Source organism: Phyllopteryx taeniolatus, chromosome 4 (assembly GCF_024500385.1).
Source record: "Phyllopteryx taeniolatus isolate TA_2022b chromosome 4, UOR_Ptae_1.2, whole genome shotgun sequence".
Taxonomy (NCBI): domain Eukaryota; kingdom Metazoa; phylum Chordata; class Actinopteri; order Syngnathiformes; family Syngnathidae; genus Phyllopteryx; species Phyllopteryx taeniolatus.
This window is the reverse complement of record NC_084505.1, coordinates 7,558,176-7,581,965: the sequence shown is the minus strand read 5'-3', so window position 1 is coordinate 7,581,965 and position 23,790 is coordinate 7,558,176.

Sequence of the window (23,790 nt, the reverse complement as noted above, 5' to 3'; positions counted from 1 at the left end):
CTCAGACCTATGACATGCAGATGTGCCAGAAGGCGAGATTTTACAGTACTTGGAAAAACATGTTGTTGTGTCATGTTGTGTATTTGCTGTGAAGCATAACATGCAGGGGCATAGTTTAATCACTGAATTGAGGTGTAGTAGAAACTAAAGGTGAACCCATAAATTGCTGCAGCACTTTTTGACTGCACATGATTGAGTTCTGTATTCTATACCCATGAAAGCAATGTTTGATGAGAAAATCTTTTTTCTTCTTCTTTTCTTTGGCTGCTCCGTTACTCACCTCATTGACATCAATGTAGCCAATCAGTTACTTTGTGCTTCTACAGGTTTGATCTTTTTTCAGTAATAATTATCGCATAATCGCTGTATATCGCAATAACAGGTTACAATGAGATTCCTACCACTATTCACAATACTGTCAGGACTGCAGCTGATTATTATTATTTTGAATTAATTGCAATATATTGTAGATGTACAGCATTTTGCCTCAATATAATACTTAACGCATTATTTTTATGTTAAACCTTGTCATCTAATAATATATTGTGATGTATATTGCATATAGTCTGCGATTCCATCCCTGGTCAAAACACAGAGAAGAAACGGTGGTATAACGGAATATATATATATATATATATATATATATATATATATATATATATATATATAGCCATCCATCCATTTTATGTACTGGTTTTCCTTCCATCGCGGGCTTGCTGGAGCCTATCCCAGCTATCTTCGGGCGAGAGGCGGGGTACACCCTGAACTGGTCGCCAGCCAATCTCAGGGCACATATAAACGAACAACCATTTACACTCACATTCACAACAATGGGCAATTTAGAGTTTTCAATCAACCTACCACGCATGTTTTTGGGATGTGGAATGAAACTGGAGTGCCCGGAGAAAACCCAGGGACGGGGAGATCATGCAAACTCCACACAGGCGAGGCCAGGATTTGAACCCCAGTCCACTCTATATGGCGGCACAGTGGCCAGTTCTCTCTGTGCCTGCATGGATTTTCTTCGGGTACACATCCCAAAATCATGCTTGGTAGGTTAATTCATCCATCCATCCATTTTCTGAGCCGCTTCTCCTCACTAGGGTCGCGGGCGTGCTCGAGCCTATCCCAGCTGTCATCGGGCAGGAGGTGGGGTACACCCTGAACTGGTTGCCAGCCAATCACAGGGCACATACAAACAAACAACCATTCGCACTCACAGTCACACCTACGGGAAATTTAGAGTCTCCAATTAATGCATGTTTTTGGGATGTGGGAGGAAACCGGAGTGCCCGGAGAAAACCCACGCAGGCACGGGGAGAACATGCAAACTCCACACAGGCGGGGCCGGGGATTGAACCTGGGTCCTCAGAACTGTGAGGCTGACGCTCTAACCAGTCGTCCACCGTGCCGCCAACATCAGAATAATTTAAAAAAATGAAAAATAAGCAGAGGGAGTATTTCAAACTCCCCTGGTGCACAGCAAAACTGTTCCAGCACAAAAGGCAAACAGGTCCACCATTCTGCATGGCCATGCAGCTGAAGAGGACAGGTTAAAAAAAAAAAGAAGAAGACTGAATAGCTCGTAGGTGTGAATGTGAGTGTGAATGGTTGTTTCTTTGCATGTGCTCTGCAATTGGCTAGCGACCAGCTGGGATAGGCACCAGCACGCCCGCAACCTCAGTGAGAATAAGCAGTATGGAAAATGGATGGATGAATGTAAGAATCAGGTCTGGATATAAATAATTTCACACTTAACTGTACATTGAGTATGAAAAATGCATTCATGTGTAGTCCATATATGTAGTCCTATGCAAGTTGTTCAAACTTAATACTAAAAGCAACACAAAGTACTTTATTAGAGCTATATTTAATAGCCAAACATATACATACCGTATAAACAATAAAATGACAGCAATCACATGCTACACTACAACATAAACCAGCTCATTACAAACCATGAGGTCTACGTTTGCTGTATGTAACACATGCTGTAACCATGGATTTCAATAACAAATACAGATGCCAGTAAAAACTGGGGAGGTAAAAGCCGTAGAGTGGCTAAGAGTTTCTTTGATCCGGCTAGAAATTTAGCATTGATTTTCCACTTGGCCCGGATGCAATAGTTAAGAATAATGGAGGGTCCTCGATGGGTTAGAGGAAGAAAATGAAGAAAGGAAAGGTCAAGAGTGGTGATCCCTGATTATGTATAGGAAAGAAAGAGTACAGAAGAGAGTCAAAGTACATGCGATCCTCTTTTATGATGGTCTAGTGGAGTTGTGTGTGTTTTTACCTGTTGTGGTTAATTGGAAAAACAATATTTTCTACTACTTTTGAGAAGAAATTACTCTTAATAAGGCTGAAGTGATTTGCATTACAGCATTTGTTGTTTAACTCAGTATGGGATCTTTCTTACACACGTCAAATGAGGTCACCACTTGTTTTGAGTTAACCACGTGAGACTGTGTGTTCATCATGATTTCCACCTTGGACATCGGACAGTGACAGAATTGGTATTTGATGCAAGTTTGTAACAAGGCAATACATCACAATGTTGGTATTTTATCCCAATCTATGCGCATGTGGGTTGGTTCATGTGTTCATTAGCTTATTTCAGCACAGTGATATGGGCCAGCTGAAGGTAGCGGTAGACACCAGTGGGGGGAAAAAAACTGGATACAGGTACAAAATTAGAAATGCCCATCAATATATGTGGTGTAAATGCAGTCATAGGGGTGTGTGTCCTAAAAGAGACTAGAGATGAGGGGAGTGTACTGATAGGAAACACATTTTATGGAGAGGCCAAACTCAACAACTTTGATTGCGACAACCACAAATCTTCAATGTAAAATGAGCCTTGCATCTCACCTGAAATAACACAAACCCAGACTGAATATAAATGACATTATTAGCCCTGACCTTCATTGGTCCTCATGACATCAGCTTTTTCGAACAACCTTCAGTAAACTACACAGTGCCAAATTAAAAATGCATGAGCTCTCTTTTCACGGTCATTCCTCACATCTAATTACAGTATATATATATAATCAGCAATAAGCAGCAAGAGAGCAACACAAATGTTTATTCCGTGGAATATAACTTGCAAGAGTTGGCATATTCTATTCAAGCCAATAGCTCCGATCCGATACAAAGAGGATTTTCATTTGCCTCGGTCCTACGTTTGGAACTCTTTAACTCATATAATGTCAGAAAATACTGCAATTAAACGGTGGTACCTTTTTTTGTTGTTGCTCAACACATTTTCTTGATCATGTGAAATACTCTAAATGTATTGTTCCCAATTAACACGTTGTCTACTCGTCAGCTACATCTTGAGGTATCCATCCATTTTTAATACCACTTATCCTGCTTAGAGTAGAAGGGAGCTGGAGCTTGCTACTTGCTGGTTAAAGAAGTGTAGATTGCAGACTCCACTCTGCTCACACTGTTGGTCAGGTAAAAATATTGCAGTCACCACCACAACAGTGGTTTAAAACTTTTTGAACGAGATGTCAAAACCCTTAATTGTGATACTGTAAGCTGACCTGGCACTCATACTCCACCACAGTAATGACTAAACTTAATTTAATTTTGCTGTTACATTCATTGTGAAGTAAAAAAGAATCCGACTCATCATTAACAAAGCTTATCTGCATATTAGTTATCGGCAGTACTGTCTTTCTGTTTCTGTCCTTTTTTCTTCTGTTCAAACGAAGCTTGAACACACAAAATGAAATCAGAAATGAACACTTAAACCCATAGTTTAAATCTAGCCATAGTTTGAGTCTGATTTCCGGGTTGAATCAGTCGGTGAGGCTATAATATTTTTACGGTGAGGTTATCACATAGGGACTCTCACTGACGAAAACCAACCCTCACAAGACATGGTCGTAAAAGTATCATACAAGGCTGTATCGTGACTTTTTTTTCTTTTGTGTGTGAACAAAAATTAAAACCGTGTTATACACATTTATCAGCCTGGCTAGACTGCTAAAGCACAACTCCCCAGATCTAAACACGCATTGTGTCCTTTTGACATTTTTGCAGTGAACATATTGTCAGCGAACCTTTTAATAAATTCTCTTGATCAGAAATGCTTCGCTGGACTGTAATGTCAATCGATTCTGCGCTTGTATAAGTCTACAACAGACAGCCTTGTTGAGTGAAAAGTGCAACACATTATTTTGTATCATTTGTCTATACACACAGTAAGGCAAACGTAGCAGTTCACAGTTATAAGAGATTCAGATGGATGGATGAAATTAGTGAGGGTTTGATGGTTTATGTATTTGTAAGTTTTTTTTTACAACCTTCGGACTGAAATGTTGGATATCACAGACGAGCATTCTTCTGGTGGGTGTTATAAATTGTGCTACCAATAACTAGAGAAGTTACAAATCAAACAGATATAGAAATAATGAAATGTCTTTACTGCATTTGACCCTTTTTTTAATGTAAGATCATTTTACATCCAGTTCCATTGGATCTAACATAAAATCTGCATTTCGCTGCAAATTGATCTATTTTTAGCTTTTACACTCTTGAAGAAATAAATCACTCACTCAGTGATTTCACAGTTATTATTATGGTTTAGGTTTATGGATTAGGATTATCCTAACCCTGGCCTATTTGTTGTAAAATCATAGCACATTCCGTTCCATTTTTTTTTTTTTACCCCACCCAAATAAATCCAGGTGATTGATTGATTTAACAGGTGTCAGTTGTTTGAGACTTGGTTGAGGTCTTTACATTTTTGGCAGCATGGAAAACTACATTATATTACAAAGAGAGAGAGAAAAAATCATTATCTGGCAAATTGGACTTGAAAATGGTGGAGAACTGATGTGGAAATATAGCAGGTATGTTATAGGTTGGAAAAAAATCATCATGATGAATTCCCTGCTGGGATATTTTTAGTTGGCTCAGCTGAGTAATGATAATGGGTTTAATGTTTTAATGCAGCTTCAGAAATGATTAGAATGTCCCTTGATAACGAGCACTGCTATTAGTGTTTATGTCTAAATGATACTAATGCGACATCCATTCCAGGCAAACGGCTGTCATAATCTCCAAGTCTCCATCAGGGCTAAAGGTACTGCGGTCTATTATTGGGGATGCTAAGCAAAACAAAACAGTGAGGACCATGTTCGGGAGGTGATGTTATTATACTGCTGGAAAAAGTGCATATTGAAAAGTCTCACAGACACATACCTATCAGGCTTTTTGTCAGATAATTTCAAAGCCATTTTGTAACTAATTTAGCTTTCATAATGAATAGTCAACTGTTAACAAATAGTTTTGTAGGTTCCTCTTGAATAAAGTGACATAAATAATTATGTCGATTTCCGTATAGGCACGGTGGTTAGAGCGTGTACCTCACAGTTCTGAGGACCGGGGTTCAATCCTCGGCCCTGCCTGTGTGGAGTTTGCATGGTCTCCCCGTGCCTGTGTTTTCTCTGGGCACTCCTTTCCTCCCACATCGCAAAAAACATAAACTGTAGGTTAATTGAGCACTGTAAATTGTTCGTAGGTGTGAATGTGAGTGCGAATGGTTGTTTGTTTATATGTGCCCTGCGATTGGCTGGCGACAAGTTCAGGGTGTACCCCGCCTCCTGTCCGAAGATAGCTGGGATAGGCTCCACCACGCCCGTGACCCTAGTGAGGATTAGCAGAAAATGGATGGATGAATGATTTGATTCTATAAAGACTCTCTTCAAGCGTCAACTGTGGAGATGTCTCGACATGTTGCTTTCTCTTCCCATGTTGTTCTTCTTTTCTTCTTCTCTCACCCCTCTTCTTCGACTGGCTGATATTGGTGGATCCAAGGCAACGCTGTCATCTGCTGGCAGTTTTCAGTAGAAAACAAATGCATGCCACCTTGATAATTACAGTGCAGCTGCACCAGACTCTGCTCCGCCCAACCCTGTGAAAGAGGGTATATTCATTAACGGTAGTGAATGTATTGATTCTATTTCACGAGTATATTCGTCAGTGGCACTGAATGAGCTAACAAATATTAGATTATATTAGCTGGTTAATATACAGTACAGTTTGGCTGGTCTCTAAAGAATTGCAGGTTCTTATTATTGTGATCCTAATACTCATTTGTACCAAAGTAACTCTGATTGTTTCCAGAATAGATTCCTGGCTTTTATCTGCAATACCAATGTGACAGGTCTGTCTTGTCTAGAATGTTCTTGTTGGTGCTCTACTGACCACTCAGTGTGTATATATATATATATATATATATATATATATATATATATATATATATATATATATAATTAGTATATAGTATAATAATTATAATTAGATTTTTTTAACTATATTTGAATCTCTGTGTTTAATGAGTCCTATTAATCAGATAAACTCCAGTGTCAAGTCAGCGCATAATTCAGTGGATTACAAGATAGAGATGCACTGTATTTATGTTTTATCAGACATACAATGCCATTAAAAAGTAGTGAGTTAAGAAATTCACAATCTATTGGTAGGTTCCACTTTTTAACTACTATATACTGCTGTCTATGGCAGTTTTCTAATTAAATGGGTTCCATTTAAAGCATTAGACATGTTTTGGTGCAGCAAAATATTAGACATCTGGCAGAATATGATTCACAGCCCGCAAAACAAACACTACATCAATATGACATCAGAGGGTATACAGTATATCAAGGGAAAATGAAGAAGGGAAGATGGCAAGATGAAGTGCTCTCACTTTCAGGCTCTTTGATAAGATCTTACAGGCAATAACAGACCCCGAGGAGGAACTCAACACCATCCATCAGGCAGTTTGGAGGTTAAATCCCCATCAGAGGCTGAGTATATTCTCTCTTAATGAGGCCAAATTACCTGAATAGCTGTTCAAACAGTTTTTTGGATGGCATTGTTTTTTGGACCCACTCTGGAATTTTTTAATCAGCTCACTTGCACAATGTTTTTTTTTCATCTATTATAGTGATTTGTCTACAAAAAAGGCTTCCGTGTTTTGAAGAGAGAGTTTATTCAGTTCAGTGATTCACTACTGCCAAGCAATCAAATAAGTAATGCTATTTATAACTAAAATAGGTGATAAAATGTGTAGACACTGTAAAACAATCATTTACTTGAACTTGTTGGTACTCAGTTGAAAGTGGAGGCCAGAGCCAAAAAGTCTGTCAGATTGAAAAAGACAGATGATACAGTGTCATACTGTGGGTGTCTATAGATTCAAATTACATCAAGTCAATGCCAACCTCCACACACAGCAATTGTTTTTCATCGCAACTGCACCTGCTGGATCTCGTCGGTCACTGCTCAACTTGACCCCAATGCAAGCGAACTGTAACAATTACAGTATCAGTGGAAATACATTTCTGGACCTGAACCAAAACTTGATAGATCCTGGCTTAGCCACCCCGATACCAATTTTGTGTGACATTGTTGTGTTGTTTTTGCACAATCCTACTGACTAACCAACTTTCCATCCATCTGTTCTCTACTCTGCTTATCCTTTTCAAGGTAGAGGCGCAATGAAGCCTTCCAGCCAACTTTGAGCGAATGGTGGACATTCACACCTACGGGCAATTTAGAGTCTTCAATCAACCTACCATGCATGTTTTTGGGGTGTGGGAGGGAACCGGAGTACCCGGAGAAAATCCACGCAGGCACAGGGAGAACATGCAAACTCCACACAGGCGGGGAACCCCGTCCTCAGAACTATGAGGCAGATGTGCTAACCAATCGGCCAGCGAGCCCGCCAATCAAACCACATAAAAAGAAATAAAAGAAACTGTCACATTTGAAAGATGAGTATAGCGATCGTGGAGCAGTATCGTTGCAAAAACAATTATAATATATATATATATATATATATATATATATATATATATATATATCCATCCATCCATTTTCTGAGCCGCTTCTCCTCACTAGTACGTCTCTCCTTGGCGGATCTACGAATGAAGAAGTTCAATAAACGAGTCACTTGTGGTTGACAGTGCATTCAATTCATCAGTACATTCAGGATACTTCAGTTCCTCACCCGCCTGCGCGGTGCTGCCTGAGCTCAACTGGAAAAAAAAAAATCCCACTGTTGTGTATCATTTCCCTGTTTATGTATAGTATTTATATATACAACCCCAATTCCAATGAAGTTGTGTTAAACAAATAAAAACAGAATACAATGATTTGCAAATCATGTTCAACCTATATTTAATTGAATACACTACAAAAACAAGGTATTTAATGTTCAAACTTATAAACTTTATTGTTTTTAGCAAATAATCATTAAATTTGAATTTTATGGCTGCAACACGTTCCAAAAAAGCTGGGACAGGTGACAAAAAAAAAGACTGAGAAAGTTGAGGAATGCTCATCAAACAGCTGTTCGGAACATCCCACAGATGAATAGGCTAATTGGGAACAGGTGGGTGTCATGATTGGGTATAAAAGGAGCTTCGCTGAATTGCTCAGTCATTCACAAGCAAAGATGGGGCGAGGTTCACCTCTTTGTGAACAATTGCGTGAGAAAATAGTCGAACAGTTTAAGGACAATGTTCCACAACGTACAATTGCAAGGAATTTAGGGATTTCATCATCTACGGTCTATAATATCATCAAAAGGTTCAGAGAATCTGGAGAAAACACCTGGACTAATCCAAAGTGGAAAAGTGTTCTGTGGTCCGACGAGTCCACATTTCTTATTTGTTTTTGGAAATTGTGGACGTGGTGCCCTCCGGGCCAAAGAGGAAAAGAACCATCCGGACTGTTATGGACGCAAAGTTCAAAAGCCAGCATCTGTGATGGTATGGGGCTGTGTTAGTGTCAATGGCGTGAAGGAACCATTAATTCTGAAAGGTACATACAGGTTTTGGAGAAACATACGCTGCCATCCAAGCAACGTCTTTTTCATGGACGCCCCTGCTTATTTCAGCAAGACAATACCAAACCACATTCTGCAGGTGTTACAACAGCGTGGCTTCGTAGTAAAAGAGTGCGGGTACTCGACTGGCCTGCCTGCAGTCCAGACCTGTCTCCCATTGAAAATGTGTGGCGCATTATGAAGCGTAAAATACGACAACGGATACCCCGAACTGTTGAACAGCCGAAGCTGTACATCAAGCAAGAATGAGAAAGAATTCCACCTACAACGCTTCAACAATTGGTGTCCTCAGTTCCCAAACGTTTATTGAATGTCGTTAAAAGAAAAGGTGATGTAACACAGTGGTACGTGTTGCAGACATAAAATTCTAAGTTAATGATTATTTGCTAAGAACAATAAAGTTGATCAGTTTGAACATTAAATATCTTGTCTTTGTAGTGTATTCAATTCAATATAGTTATTCAATTAGATATAGGTTGAACATGATTTGTAACTCATTGTATTCCGTTTTTATTTATGTTTAACACAATGTCCCAACTTCATTGGAATTGGGGTTGTACAATTATATACAGTACACTTAATATAATTTGATTGCTTTGTTGGCCTGATCGACCTCGAACATGCATGTCTGTCAAATAACCAAATAATGTGTCTGTGTAAATGTCTGGTTGTTAAATGAGTTTTGTTGCACTGAAATACAAACAATAAGAAAACAACACTTGAGGAAAAAAAAAGTATAAAAGTATAATTTGTTTGCAAATCAATATTGTAGTGATAATGCTAAAAATATTAATTGTAATAGACAGAGTAGATACAATGTATGTGTAACTATATACGTTATTTTAAATTTCTTATTAATCTTTTAAAATAAATCACCCCCCTTAAACTCCCTGTCTCTTCAGCTTGCCTTGCCCTGGCGAATCTAACTCGCTTGTCGGTCTCCTGTCCTGATTTATGTTGTAGTCTGTTAAGATTATGGAGACACAGTCCGACCCACGACCCATGCGAGTGCTTGTTTTCATGTGCTTGACAGATTCAACGTTAGCCGTTAGCTTGAAGAAACAGATCACAGTGAAAGCTATCGAGGACGTCAGGACGAACGGTTAAAATCACTCATGAGTATGTTCACTGCGTTGTACCAGGACCAGATGCTTACAAATAAAAAAGAAACAACAACAAAAAGAGGCATTGTAGTGTTAATACTTAGATTTACTTTTAATGGGATAAGTGCAGTTTTGTTGATCACCTTTTTTTTGCCAGTGCATCAAAGTCTGGTGTTAGTTTTGTTGTGGCAATTCTCAGAACACTTCTGAGGTGTTCATCACTCAGCTGGGATCTGTAGGATGTTTTGTTGGTGTTCATCACACTAAAAGTCTGTTCACACACATATGGAAAGCCAAACACCACCAGCATCCTCTGGGCCATCTTCTGGATTTTTGGAAATTTGTCATTAAGCTAATGAAGCATAAAACTCATCTAGTTTGGGAGTTGTACTTCTCTTTTAAGACCGTATCACATTGGAGATCAATCAGTTCCATCGGCGCTGTTTGTTTCTTAACAAATTAGACAACCTTTGACCGGAGTTCAGTGAAAAAGTATTATGTAGTCCATTCTATATTAAACAGTCAGCACTCTCTGTCAACTTCTTTTCTTTGTCCCACTCATGGTGGAAGAAGGGTTCAGAGCAGTAGCAGAGTAAAAACATAACATAATGTCTCACTGTACCAACTGCGCTACGTGGTGGAACCTCTGGGCATTACAGGACAACCAGGTGGAACCACTAGGTATTACAGGAGAACCTGGTGGAACCACTAGCCATTACAGCACAACCTGGTGGAACCGATCGGCATTACAGGACAATCTCAAATGAATGCAGTCATGATTTTGATATTATTTGGGCGATTCTGTACCAATCTTTGGCGGACCGGATTGAAATGAGCAACGGGCCGGATGTGGCCTGCGGGCCGTAGTTTGCCCATCCCTGTAACTAGTACGTCGCTCCTTTGCAGATTGCGAACGAAGAAGTTTAACGAACGAATCATTCGTAGCTAATAGTGCATTCAGTTCACGTTCAGTTCATCAGTACATTCAGTTCAGTTCAATACATTCAATTCATGCGTACATTCAATTCATACATACAGTGGGTACGGAAAGTATTCAGACCCCCTTAAATTCTTCACTCTTTGTTATATTGCAGCCACTTGCTAAAATCATTTAAGTTCATTTTATTCCTCATTAATGTACACGCAGCACCCCACATTGACAGAAAAAACGGAATTGTTGAAATTTTTGCAGTTTTATTAAAAAAAGAAAAACTTAAATATCTCAAAGCCAGAAGTATTCAGACCCTTCGGATCTTTCCAGAGATTACCAATTGGGTTTAAGTCAGGGCTCTGGGTGGGCCATTCAAGAACAGTCATAGAGTTGTTCTGAAGCCACTCCTTCGTTATTTTAGCTGTGTGCTTTGAGTCATTGTGTTGCTGGAAGGTAACCCTTCGGCCCAGTCTGAGGTCCTGAACACTGGATTTTTGCAGATTTATTAGAAAAGAAAAACTGAAATATCACACAGCCATAAGTATTTAGTAGAATTTAGTAGAACCCTTTTGAGCTAATACAGCCATGAGTCTTTTTGGGAATGATGCAACAAGTTTTGGGGATCCTGGATTTTGGGGATCCTCTGCCATTCCTCCTTGCAGAGCCTCTCCAGTTGAACCTTCGGCTCAGTCTGAGGTCCTGAGCACTCTGGAGAAGGTTTTCGTCCAGGATATCCCTGGACTTGGCCGCATTCAACTTTCCTTCGATTGCAACCAGTCGTCCTGTCCCGGCAGCTAAAAACACCCCCACAGCAAGATGCTGCCACCACCTTGCTTCACTGTTGGGACTGTATTGGGGAGGTCATGAGCAGTGCCTGGTTTTCTCCACTCATACCGCTTAGAATTAAGGCCAAAAAGTTATATCTTGGTCTCATCAGGCCAGAGAATCTTATTTTTCACCATCTTGGAGTCCTTCAGGTGTTTTTTTTGTTTTTTTTAGCAAACTCCATGCAGGCTTTCATGTGTCTTGCACTGCGGGGAGGCTTCCGTCGGGCCACTCTGCCATAAAACCCCGACTGGTGGAGGGCTGCAATGATGGTTGACTTTCTAAAATTTTCTCCCATCTCCGACTGCATCTCTGGAGCTCAGCCACAGTGATCTTTAGGTTCTTCTTTACCCCTCTCAACAAGGCTCTTCTCCCCCAATTGCTCAGTTTGGCCAGACGGCCAACTCTAGGAAGGGTTCTGATCTTCCCAAACGTCTTCCATTTAAGTGTTATAGAGGCCACTTTTCTCTTATGAATGTAAAGTGCAGCAGAATGTTTTTTTATAACCTTGGCCAGATCTGTGCCTTGCCACAATTCTGTCTCTGAGCTCTTCAGGCAGTTCCTTTGACCTCATGATTCTCATTTGCTCTGACATGCACTGTGAGCTATAAGGTGTTTTATAGACAGGTGTGTGGCTTTCCAAATCAAGTCCAATCAGTATAATCAAACACAGCTGGACTCCAATGAAGGTATAGAAAGGATGATCAGAAGAAATGGACAGCACCCGAGTTAAATATGAGTGTCACAGCAAAGTGTCTTAATACTTATGGCTGTGTAATAAATAATAAATCCACAAAAATTTCAACCATTCTGGTTTTTTTCTGTCAATATGGGGTGCTGTGTGTACATTAATGAGGAAGAAAATGAACTTAAATGATTTTAGCAAATAGCTACACTATAACAAAGAGTGACAAATTTAAGGGGTCTGAATACTTTCCGTACCCACTGTACATTCAGCTCATCCCTCCACCACCTGCGCAATGCTGCCTGATGCTGGCTGCTCATTGGTCATTCGCCGAAGTGAGTGACAACACTGGTGAATCGCAAATGACATGGCAGTACGTAGTTTGGTGAAAATGTTCGAGAACGAAACAACAGTACATAGACCAATTGCTCGGAAATCTGCGAGTGTCCAACAATAATTTTCAATGTAGTATTTCCTTTACATTTTACATGGAATTCAGCATAATTGACCATGACCTTTATCTGTCTTATCTTGTCCAGCTACTGTATTGCTGAAATGTTGTGTATTCCTTTGCACTGCTCTTTTTGTCCTTAAAAAAGAGGAATATGTGATGCATAGAAGATGTCTAGCTTCAGCTAATTTGCAGTCTTAGTCACTGCATGGTCAGGCTTTAGAATACAATGGAAGAGAAAAAGAGAGAGAGAGAGAGAGAGAGTGTGTGTGTGTGTGTGTACGTGTAGGTGTGTGTGTGTGTGCGTGCGCGTGTGTGCGTGCATGCGTGTTTAAAACTGTGCCCCTCACACAAAACCGCTGACCCGAGCCTGGCCCCTCTAGTGAAATTGGTCTCGAACTGCCACTGAATAAGCGGCACTTGACTGCTTGGTGCTGGCATGGTAGACGACTGGTTAGCACATCTGCCTCACAGTTCTGGGGACAGGTGTTAAAATCCCGGCCCCGCCTATGTAGAGTTTGCATGTTCTCCCCGTGCCTGGGTGGGTTTTCTCCGGGCACTCCGGTTTCCTCCCACATCCCCAAAAACATGCATGGTAGGTTAATTGAAGACTTTTAATTGCCCGTAGGTGTGAATGTGAGTGCGAATGGTTGTTTGTTTCTATGTGCCCTGCGATTGGCTGGCGACCGGTTCAGGGTGTACCCCGCCTCCCGCCCGAAGATAGCTGGGATTGGCTCCAGCAGCCCACGACCCTATTGAAGTTAAGCGGTAAAGATAATGGATGGATGATTGCTCGGTGATTGGTAAAGTTATCTATACGGCGGCGGGCCAGCGGCGCCTATGTGTTTGCCGTTGTGTCCATGTGTCCATGTCCTATAAGCACATAATCAACTGCTGCCTCCGCAAATTAAAATGCTGCCATTCACTGTAAAGGAACCCACTGTTTTGTCCACACTTGGGACTCTGCGTCTGTTAAGCAGAGGGCGCAGTGCACTTTTACAGCTGAGCGGCAGGGAATACGAAAAAAAAAAAAAGAAATGGGGTGGGATAGGGCTGCCTTATTTGCATGAGAGGAAGACAAGAAATGTATATAAAATATACTATTATTCTTGATCTTTGAGGGGTTATCAGGAAAGCATTGTTGCATGTTATGAAGACACATGGGATTGTGAAAAAAGTACATATGTCTCCTTCGAGACATTTCGACATTCCAACAGGTGGCCAATATTTTGTAATTCCCCCAGAGATTATGAATGATGGCTACGTGGAGTGGCTGGGACTGCTTGCTCTTTTCACTTGGGGAACAATTGATTTGTTCATGTTCCAAGGGGGGAGAATAGATGCAGGTAGAAAGAAGACAGCGCTGTAAAATGTTTTAATCCATGGAAATGCCATGACCATGTTCGGCACACACCGCTCCTATTTAATAATGAGCTTTTCGCTAATTTGCCAATTAGGCAGTTTTAGCCCATAAAGCTTTCAAAAAGTGTGTAAAGGCTGCAATTTAATTCAATACTCCTGTCCCCCTCAATCTTTCAATCACCATAAACTACTGTTGTACTTCCAGACCTCACAATTCATCTCCAGCTCATGACAAGGTGCTGTTTTCCCCCGGAATATAAATTATACATTAACCTTTGAAATGACTCTGGGCTTTGTGGAAGTGTCTTGAAGGGAGAGTTGATCTATGACTTTTTACTCACGATGTGCTTGGCTTTAATTGCAAATGCTCACAAACAGTATGACTGCTCGTGAGTTTGCTCAATAGCGACAAAGTAAAATACAGCATTAATGTGATCAGTCTAAACTATTTGGGTCTAGAGTAGTGGTTCTTAACCTGGGTTCGATGAAACCCCAGGGGTTCGGTGAGGCAGGCACAGGGTTTCAACGGTGGACAAAACACACACAGTGTGTGCTTGCGTGTGGCCATAAAAGCACGGCGTTCAAAAAACGTATAATGGTGGCCGTTTGCGTAATGCAGTGGAAACAGCAATACTTAGACGTGAATAGAAAGCATACTAGATACGTCAGTGCGCTGCAGCAGCCCGGCTAAATGATGTGCCTTCATCGCGGTCACGTTGGTGGGGGCAACGTTCCCATCAAGGGCAATGCATGTTTATTGAAAATAAATAATAAATTGCTAATTTCGTAACCGATTTTCATGAGATTTACTTTTTTGTGAACATCAATGCATGTACTATTAATACGCAACATTTGAAAAAAAAGAGCCAAAAAAAATACTACTCTTCCCTATGAACCCTTTTCAAGGATTGTAGCAAGAACACAGAAAAAGAATGGACTTTGTTGTGAAAATGATATGAGGGTGGCACTTGCCAAGGAGAAATCCAACAGCAAAATTCACATTAATTTACGGTAATATTTTATGGAATTGAACTATTTTGTGGGGTTTTTTTTTTTTTGTGTGAAATTCATGTTTTGTTGGTATTGTTCTTTGAACATAATGATTTTGTGTGTAACTGATGCATGGTTCATTTTGTGCACAAATAATATATATATCCGCAAAGGTTGAAACATGGCAACTGGACTGTTTGTGAACAAACAAACAAGAACAGTCCAGTCACCATGATTCAACCTTTGCGGATTACCATGACATGGACGACAGAGAATCTACACAGAAAATAAAATATACAGTATAGCTCTTTTGAATTTGAAATAAACCATCTTTTTTTTCTAATTAGGAAGGGTTCTGTGAATGTGCGTATGACACTTGCAGGGTTCCATACCTCCAACAAGGTTAAGGACCACTGTTCTAGAGCCTTGCCAGCATTGGCAGTGTACATGTCATGCATACAACACAAACACAGACGCACATCAAAAAAGAGCTACAGTACTTACATATTGCCATGAAATGACTTATTGTTTGCTGATAAACCGTGATTCAATTTTAGATCTTTTATTTTCATTACGACTGTGTTTAGTATCTCTCAGAGTAGTTTTCTGGGTGCATCGAAATTGGTGCACACCGCAACGGCAAACAATCAAAGAAAGAGGAAGATGTGAAACGTAAAAGGACAATACAGGAAGACACGAGAACATTACTCCAACAGCGAATAACAAGATGACACTAAACACAAAATTGTGTTTGTTGTTCGTTTTTAAGAAACATTTTTACCTGTCCTGTCGAGCTGCATGGTCATTCAAAATGATGGATCTGTATTCCTTTTGTGCTGGAACAGTTTTCCTGTGCAACAGGGGAGTTTGAAATACTTCCTCAGCTTATTTTTTTATTTTTTTTAATCATTCTGATGTATATTGAAAATGCAGCCTGACAGAAAAGGGTTTTAGGGGACAGACCGAGGGACGGAACAGACAAGGGGAATAGGGGTGCGAACCACAGGAGGACAATAGTTGGATAGTCTAAATATTTGACTACAAGTAACATTACGAAGTTAAATCGTGTTCTTAATTTGTGGGGGTGGGGGGGACACCCGGAGAGGACATGCAACAACTAACCAATAGGACAAGATGAGAGAGGACAGAAAAGGGCAGGACAGGATGTGCTAAATGAGCAAGGCAGTGCTACTGATGAGTGTTGCAGTGGGATGCTTTTATAATTTCTTAACACCTGTAAGAACCTGGAGGTGGTATTTTAATACAACCTGTCTTATTATTAGTGGCCCAGTTAAAGCCTATTGCGTGTCTATGGAACTTATTAGTGAATGAACACCATATCACATGCAGGTTAATTAACTGGTGTACGGAGTTGCTGTGCTCACATATCGAGGAAAGGCACGGCAGCCCAGAGAAGACCAGCACAGATGTGGCAGAACCCGGCCCGGCGTCGTCCTCATCATGCCTCGTGCCAGTCCTCCAGTGAACTCTGAATGAGATGTGAATGTGCCCAATGTACGAAATATGTACAGTGTGAGTAATAAAAATGTGCGGTGTGTGAAGTAAGAGGCTAGACTCCTGAGTGCCCAGACTGACACCCCTGCCCCGCCCTGCCCCCCCCCCCCCCCCTCCCCCCTCCAGGAGGAGGAGGGCGGAACAGGCCCAGCATCCCCAGAGGCCCACACCGCAGATCCGGTGTTTGTTGTCAGTTAAATACTGTAGATGACTGTCATCTTAGTCATTTTACACAAATGACAAATTGTAGAGTTCCTAGTTCTATGTTTTAGTAAGCCCGTGTATCTGTTACTTTTCCCAGAGGGTAAATTATTTACTTTCGCAATGTGATTACAGTGATAACCATGATAGAATTGCTATAATCGGGATATGACTTTTCCATTACATTTTATCATCATAAAAAAGTGATAATGTTAATTCTCAACAGAGTTTGATAGAAAAAAAGTTTCTATACATCTTTTACTTGTTGACTTCCAAATGTCACACTTTTCATATAATCATATAAATCACTTTTTTTAAAATTTAATTTACAGTGGATGCTGTAAAGGGAAAGGTGCTTGTGTCGAAACCTTTATTTGCTTGATAAATACCAAATGGCTTGACAAATGGCAATGTTGATGTGAAATAAATCAGTCAAAATGTATGAATGGTGCTTGAGATATGTACGATTGAACTGCTGTAGATGTAATGTGGATGTTAAAATGAGTGTTGTTGTACCATACTGCACAGAAGGGGACTTAACAGCAGGAATGTGGACATTTACAATGTTTTTCTGTTGTTAGTTGATTACTAAAGTCTTTTACAGTCTGAGCACATCAGCAATGTTTACAGGGGCATTTGTCTTGCCAGTGGGCAGTTACATGGCCCTTGTCTTGGGGACATCTGCCTCCACTCTCAAACAATCTTTCGCCAGTTCAATGACATTAGATTGTGGAAGCATATACAATCGCTATTTCAAAGTGTAAGGAGTGTTTTGTCACACATTGTAAACTATAATCTCAGTACCATTACGAATGGTGAGTTTGTTTTTTAAATTATTTTCTAACATTGTCTTGAAACCATGAGAAGCAGACAAAGACACGTTTGTTTGGTCCTAAAAATACTGCATTTACGGTGGTTTGAACATTTCCACATCTTTTCACATCACATCCACAAATATACTGTATTTCATTAGGATTTCATGAAAATTAAAAGTACAAAGTGGCAAAAATTGTAAAATGGAAAGGAAATGAGAACTGGTTTTCAAGTATTTTTACACCCGAAAAAAAAACAAGAAAGAACTTTACCCCCAAAATAAAACTTCTTCTTTTCCTTTGGGCTTGTCCCTTTAGGGGTCGCCACAGCGCGTCATCCTTTTCCATGGAAGCCTATCTCCTGCATCCTCCTCTCGAACACCAACTGCCCTCATGTCTTCCCTCACGACATCCATCAACCTTCTCTTTGGTCTTCCTCTAGCTCTCTTGCCTGGCAGCTCCATCCTCATCATCCTTCTACCAATATATCAGAATTAGAATCATCTTTATTTGCCAAGTATGTCCAAAAAACACACAAGGAATTTGTCTCCGGTAGTTGGAGCCGCTCTAGTACGACAACAGACAGTCCAATTGACAGAGAACACTTTGACACATAAAGACATTGACAAAAAAACAGTCACTGAGCAATAAAGGATTAATAGTTATCTGGTAACCAACCTGGTCACTCCGAGAGTGAACCTTAATATCTTCATTTCCGCCACCTCCTGCTCTGCTTCCTGTTGTCTCTTCAGTGCCACTGTCTCTAATCCGTACATCATGGCTGGCCTCACAACTGTTTTATAAACTTTGCCCTTCATCCTAGCAGAGACTCTTCTGTCACATAACACACCTGACACCTTCCCCACCCGTTCCAACCTGCTTGGACCCGTTTCTTCACTTCCTGACCGCACTCACCATTTCTCTGGACGGTTGCCCCTAAGTATTTAAAGTCATCCACCCTTGCTATCTCTTCTTCCTGTAGCCTCACTCTTCCCCCGCCACCCCTCTCATTCATGCACATACATTCTGTATTACTTCGGCTAATCTTCATTCTGATGCTTTCCAGTGCATGTGTCCATCTTTCTAACTGTTCCTCCACCTGCTCCCTGCTTTCACTGCAGATCACAATGTCATCTGCAAACATCATGTTCCACGGGGATTCCAGTCTAACCTCATCTGTCAGCCTATCCATCACCACTGCAAACAGGAAGTCACTCAGGGCTGATCCCTGATGCAGTCCCACCTCCACCTTAAATTCGTCTGTCACACCTACAGCACACCTCACCACTGTTCTGCTGCCCTCATACATGACATCTTCTCACGCGCTAGAATTCTATTGAACAAGCTGGTCAAAAACTCCACAGCCACCTCCTTAGAAGCTTCCATACCTCCACAGGTATGTCATCAGGACCAACTGCCTTTCCATTTTTCATCCTCTTTAATGCCTTTCTAACTTCCCCCTTACTAATCATTGCCACTTCCTGGTCCACCACACTTGCCTCTTCTACTCTCCCTTCTCTCTCATTTTCCTCATTCACCAACTCCTCGAAGTCTATCTCGCACACAACTGGCACCAGTCAACATATTTGCATCCTTAATCACCCTAATGTGCTGCACATCCTTTCCATCTCTATCCCTCTGTCTGGCCAGCCTGTATAGATCCTTTTCTCCTTCTTTAGTGTCCAACCTGCCATACATGTCATCATATGCCTCTTGTTTGGCCTTTGCCACCTCAACCTTTGCCCTATGTCGCATCTCAATGTATTCCTTTCGCCTCTCCTCGGTCCTCTCAGTGTCCCACTTCTTCTTAGCTAACCTTTTTCCTTGTATGATTTCCTGTACTGTGAGGTTCCACCACCAGGTCTCCTTCTCCCTTTCTTGGCAGAAGATACACCAAGTACTCTCCTGCTTGCCTCTCTGATCACATCAGCTGTAGTGGTCCAGTCTTCTGGAAGCGCCTCCTGTCCACCGAGAGCCTGTCTCACCTCTTCCTGAAAAGCCGCACAACACTCTTCCTGTCTCAGCTTCCAGCACATGGTTCTCTGCTCTGCCTTTGTCTTCCTAATCTTCCTCCCCACCACCAGAGTCATCTTACACACCACCATCCTATGCTGTCTAGCCACACTCTCCCATACCACTACCTTACAGTCGGTAACCTCCTTCAGATTACATCGTCTGCACAAAATGTAATCCACCTGCGTGCTTCTACCTCCGTTCTTGTAGGTCACCCTATGTTCCTGCCTCTTCTGGAAATAAGTGTTCACTACAGGCATTTGCATCTTTTTGCAAAGTCTACCACCATCTGTCCCTCCAAGTTACTTTCCTGGATGCCATCCTTACCCATCGATTCTTCATCACCCCCATTTCCTTCACCATCCATTACAATCTGCACCAATCACGACTCACTCTCTGTCTGGGATGCTCAGAACTACTTCGTCTAGCTCCTTCCAGAATTTCTCTTTCACCTCTACGTCACATCCTACCTGTGGGGCAGAGCCACTAATCACATTATACATAACACCCTCAATTTCAAGTTTCAGCCTCATCACTCGATCTGATACTCTTTTCACCTCCAAGACATTCTTAGCCAACTCTTCTTTTATAATAACCCCGATTCCATTTCTCTTCCCATCTACACCATGGTAAAATAATTTAAACCCTGTCCCTAAACTTCTAGCCTTACTGCCTTCCTACCTGGTCTCCTGGACACACAATATATCAACCTTTCTCCTAATCATCATGTCAACCAACTCCCGAGATTTTCCTGTCATAGTCCCAACATTCAAAGTCCCCACATTCAGTTCAAGGCTCTGTGCTTTCATCTCCTCTTTCTGGCAAAGAACCCACTTTCCACCTCTTTTTCTTCTTCGACTTCGACCCACAGTAGCTGAATTTCCACCGGTGCCCTGCAGGTTGACAGTTTTAAGCCGGATGCCCTTCCTGACGCAACGCTCTACATTTATCCGGGCTTGGGAACGGCCTACAGTTTGCACTGGCTGCCTCCCATAGTGCTGCATTTAAATCTGGCGCAACTACTCTCCAAAAAATAAATCTTTGCATGAACATGATTTTATCTTAGTATCCTAAATCCATCAAAACAAATCATGTACATTCAATTTATTTTCATCATGTCATTTGAAAAAAGTACACTTTAGTAGGCACAACATGATCTTAATATCTTATCATTGCTGAAACCTGTTTCTCTCTCAGAACTGTTACATGTTAGTGCTAACATAGTTCATTTTATTTTAATCCATTTCAAGTCGTAAATTTATGATACCAATCATTGGAGCATATTTTACATGTGAAATACGCTATGCCATATTTATTGGTTAGTGTCTCAAATGCAGAAATATTTATGTTTGGTATTAAATTTTAAAGTGTTTTAAGAAATATTTAATGAAATTGCCCTTGTCTCTACAAAGTCAGTGGCTGCTGGTTCCAGATATTTTACACTTTATTTTCAGCGTGGGCATGTTACTTTCTCCCAGTAGGTAGCAAAGTGGTGACCACACACACACTTCAGCAACAGCAAGTAACGATTTGCAATGAGTCATCAGCCTCAAATCAACAGCGTGCCCTGCACTGTGCTCACAATACCAGCCCGACTGTCCTGTGACATATTAGATTAATAGTCAGTGTCGGACAAATCAGATGAAATTGAACTCCCACCACCAGTGAAAGCAACCAGACACATTAGCTTGATAAGATGAGGTGACGACAATGCTAAAGGTTTGATGAGATTAAAAAAGCACCGTTTAACAAGAAATAATCATTACATTTTTTAAAACTCTAAAATCCATCCATCCATTCATTTTTGATCATGCTTGTCCTCATTAGGTCCGTGGGTGAGCTGGAGCCTATCCCAGCTGACTTTAGGCTAGAGGCACCGTATGCCTTGGACCGGTCGGTAGGTGATCTAATACATCCATCCATCCATTATCTGAGCCGCTTCTCCTCACTAGGGTCGCGGGCGTGCTGGAGCCTATCCCAGCTGTCATCGGGCAGGAGGCGGGGTACACCCTGAACTGGTTGCCAGCCAATCGCAGGGCACATAGAAACAAACAACCATTCGCACTCACAGTCATGCCTACGGGCAATTTAGAGTCTCTAATTAATGCATGTTTTTGGGATGTGGGAGGAAACCGGAGTGCCCGGAGAAAACCCACGCAGGCACGGGGAGAACATGCAAACTCCACACAGGCGGGGACGGGGATTGAACCCCGCACCTCAGAACTGTGAGGCTGACGCTCTAACCAGTCGGCCACCGTGCCGCCTGATCTAATACAGTGAACTGATAATCTGTTCGTCAAAGTGTTGTTGTTCAAATGATATTTCATTGCAAACACAGTTTATTTACAGTACATTTCTACATAGTCTCAGTTAGAGTAGACACAGCACACATTTTGAATTTCATTAAAAATACAGTGGGTACGGGTCTTCAGACCCCCTTAAATTGTTCACTCTTTGTTATATTGCACCCATTTGCTAAAATCATTTAAGTTATTTTTGTCCTCACTAATGTGCACACACCACCCCATATTGAAAAAAAAAAAAAACGGAATTTCTGAAATTTTTGCAGATTTATTAAAAAAGAAAAACTGAAATATCACACAGCCATAAGTATTCAGACCTTTTGCTGTGACACTCATATATTTAACTCAGGTGCTGTCCATTTCTTCTGATCATCCTTGAGATGGTGCTACACCTCCATTGGAGCCCAGTTGTGTTTGATTTTACTGATTGGACTTGGTTAGGAAAGCCACACCCCTGTCTATAAAACACCTTATAGCTCACAGTGCATGTCAGAGCAAATGAGAATCATGAGGTCAAAGGAACTGCCTGAAGAGTTCAGAGACAGAACTGTGGCAAGGCACAGATATGGCCAAGGTTACAAAAAAAATCTTGCTGCACTTAAGGTTCCTAAGAGCACAGTGGCCTCCATAATCCTGAAATGGAAGACGTTTGGGACGATCAGAACCCTTCCTAGAGCTGGCCGTCCGGCCAAACTGAGCAATCGCGGGGAGAAGAGCCTTGGTGAGAGGGGTAAAGAAGAACCCAAAGATCACTGTGGCTGAGCTGCAGAGATGCACCCGGGAGATGGGAGAAAGTTCTAGAAAGTCAGCCATCACTGCAGCTCTCCACCAGTCGGGGTGTTGTGGCAAAGTGGTCCGTCGGAAGCCTCTCCTCAGTGCAAGATACATAAAAGCCCACATGGGGTTTGGTAAAAAAAAAAACCTGGAAGATGGTGAGAAATAAGATTTTCTGGTCTGATGAGACCAAGATCAAACTTTTTGGCCTTAATTCTAAGCGGTATGTGTGGAGAAAACCAAGCACTGCTCATCACCTGTCCAATACAGTCCCAACAGTGAAGCATGGTGGTGGCAGCATCATGCTTGGGTGTTTTTTAGCTGCCGGGACAGGACGACTGGTTGCAATCGAAGGAAAGTTGAATGCGGCCAAGTCCAGGGATATCCTGGACGAAAACCTTCTCCAGAGTGCTCAGGACCTCAGATTGGGCCGAAGGGTCAACTGTAGAGGCTCTGCAAGGAGGAATGGCAGAGGATCCCCAAATCTGGGGGTGAAAAATCCAGGATCCCCAAAACTTGTTGCATCATTCCAAAAAAGACTCATGGCTGTATTAGCTCAAAAGGGTGCTTCTACTAAATACTAAATACTTATGGCTGTGTGATATTTAAGTTTTTCTTTTCTAATAAATCTGCAAACATTCCAACAATTCAGTTTTTTTCTGTCAATATGGGGTGCTGTGTGTACATTAATGAGGGGAAAAAATAAGTTAAATGATTACTTGAATACTTTCCGTATCCACTGTACCTCAATATCAAATGGCACTGCATGTATTACCATTGTCATATCCTGTTTTGATTCTCCGCCAGTGTGTCATTTCGAGGTTTTCATTTCCTTTCCAACTCATAGTGTTGCCTCCCAGCTTGTTTACAGCACTAAAAGGTCAACAGCAATAGCTTTCTCCCTGTGTTGCTACTAATTGCTGATCAGCATCATTGTCATGAGTGGACCCAGAGCTGTGACA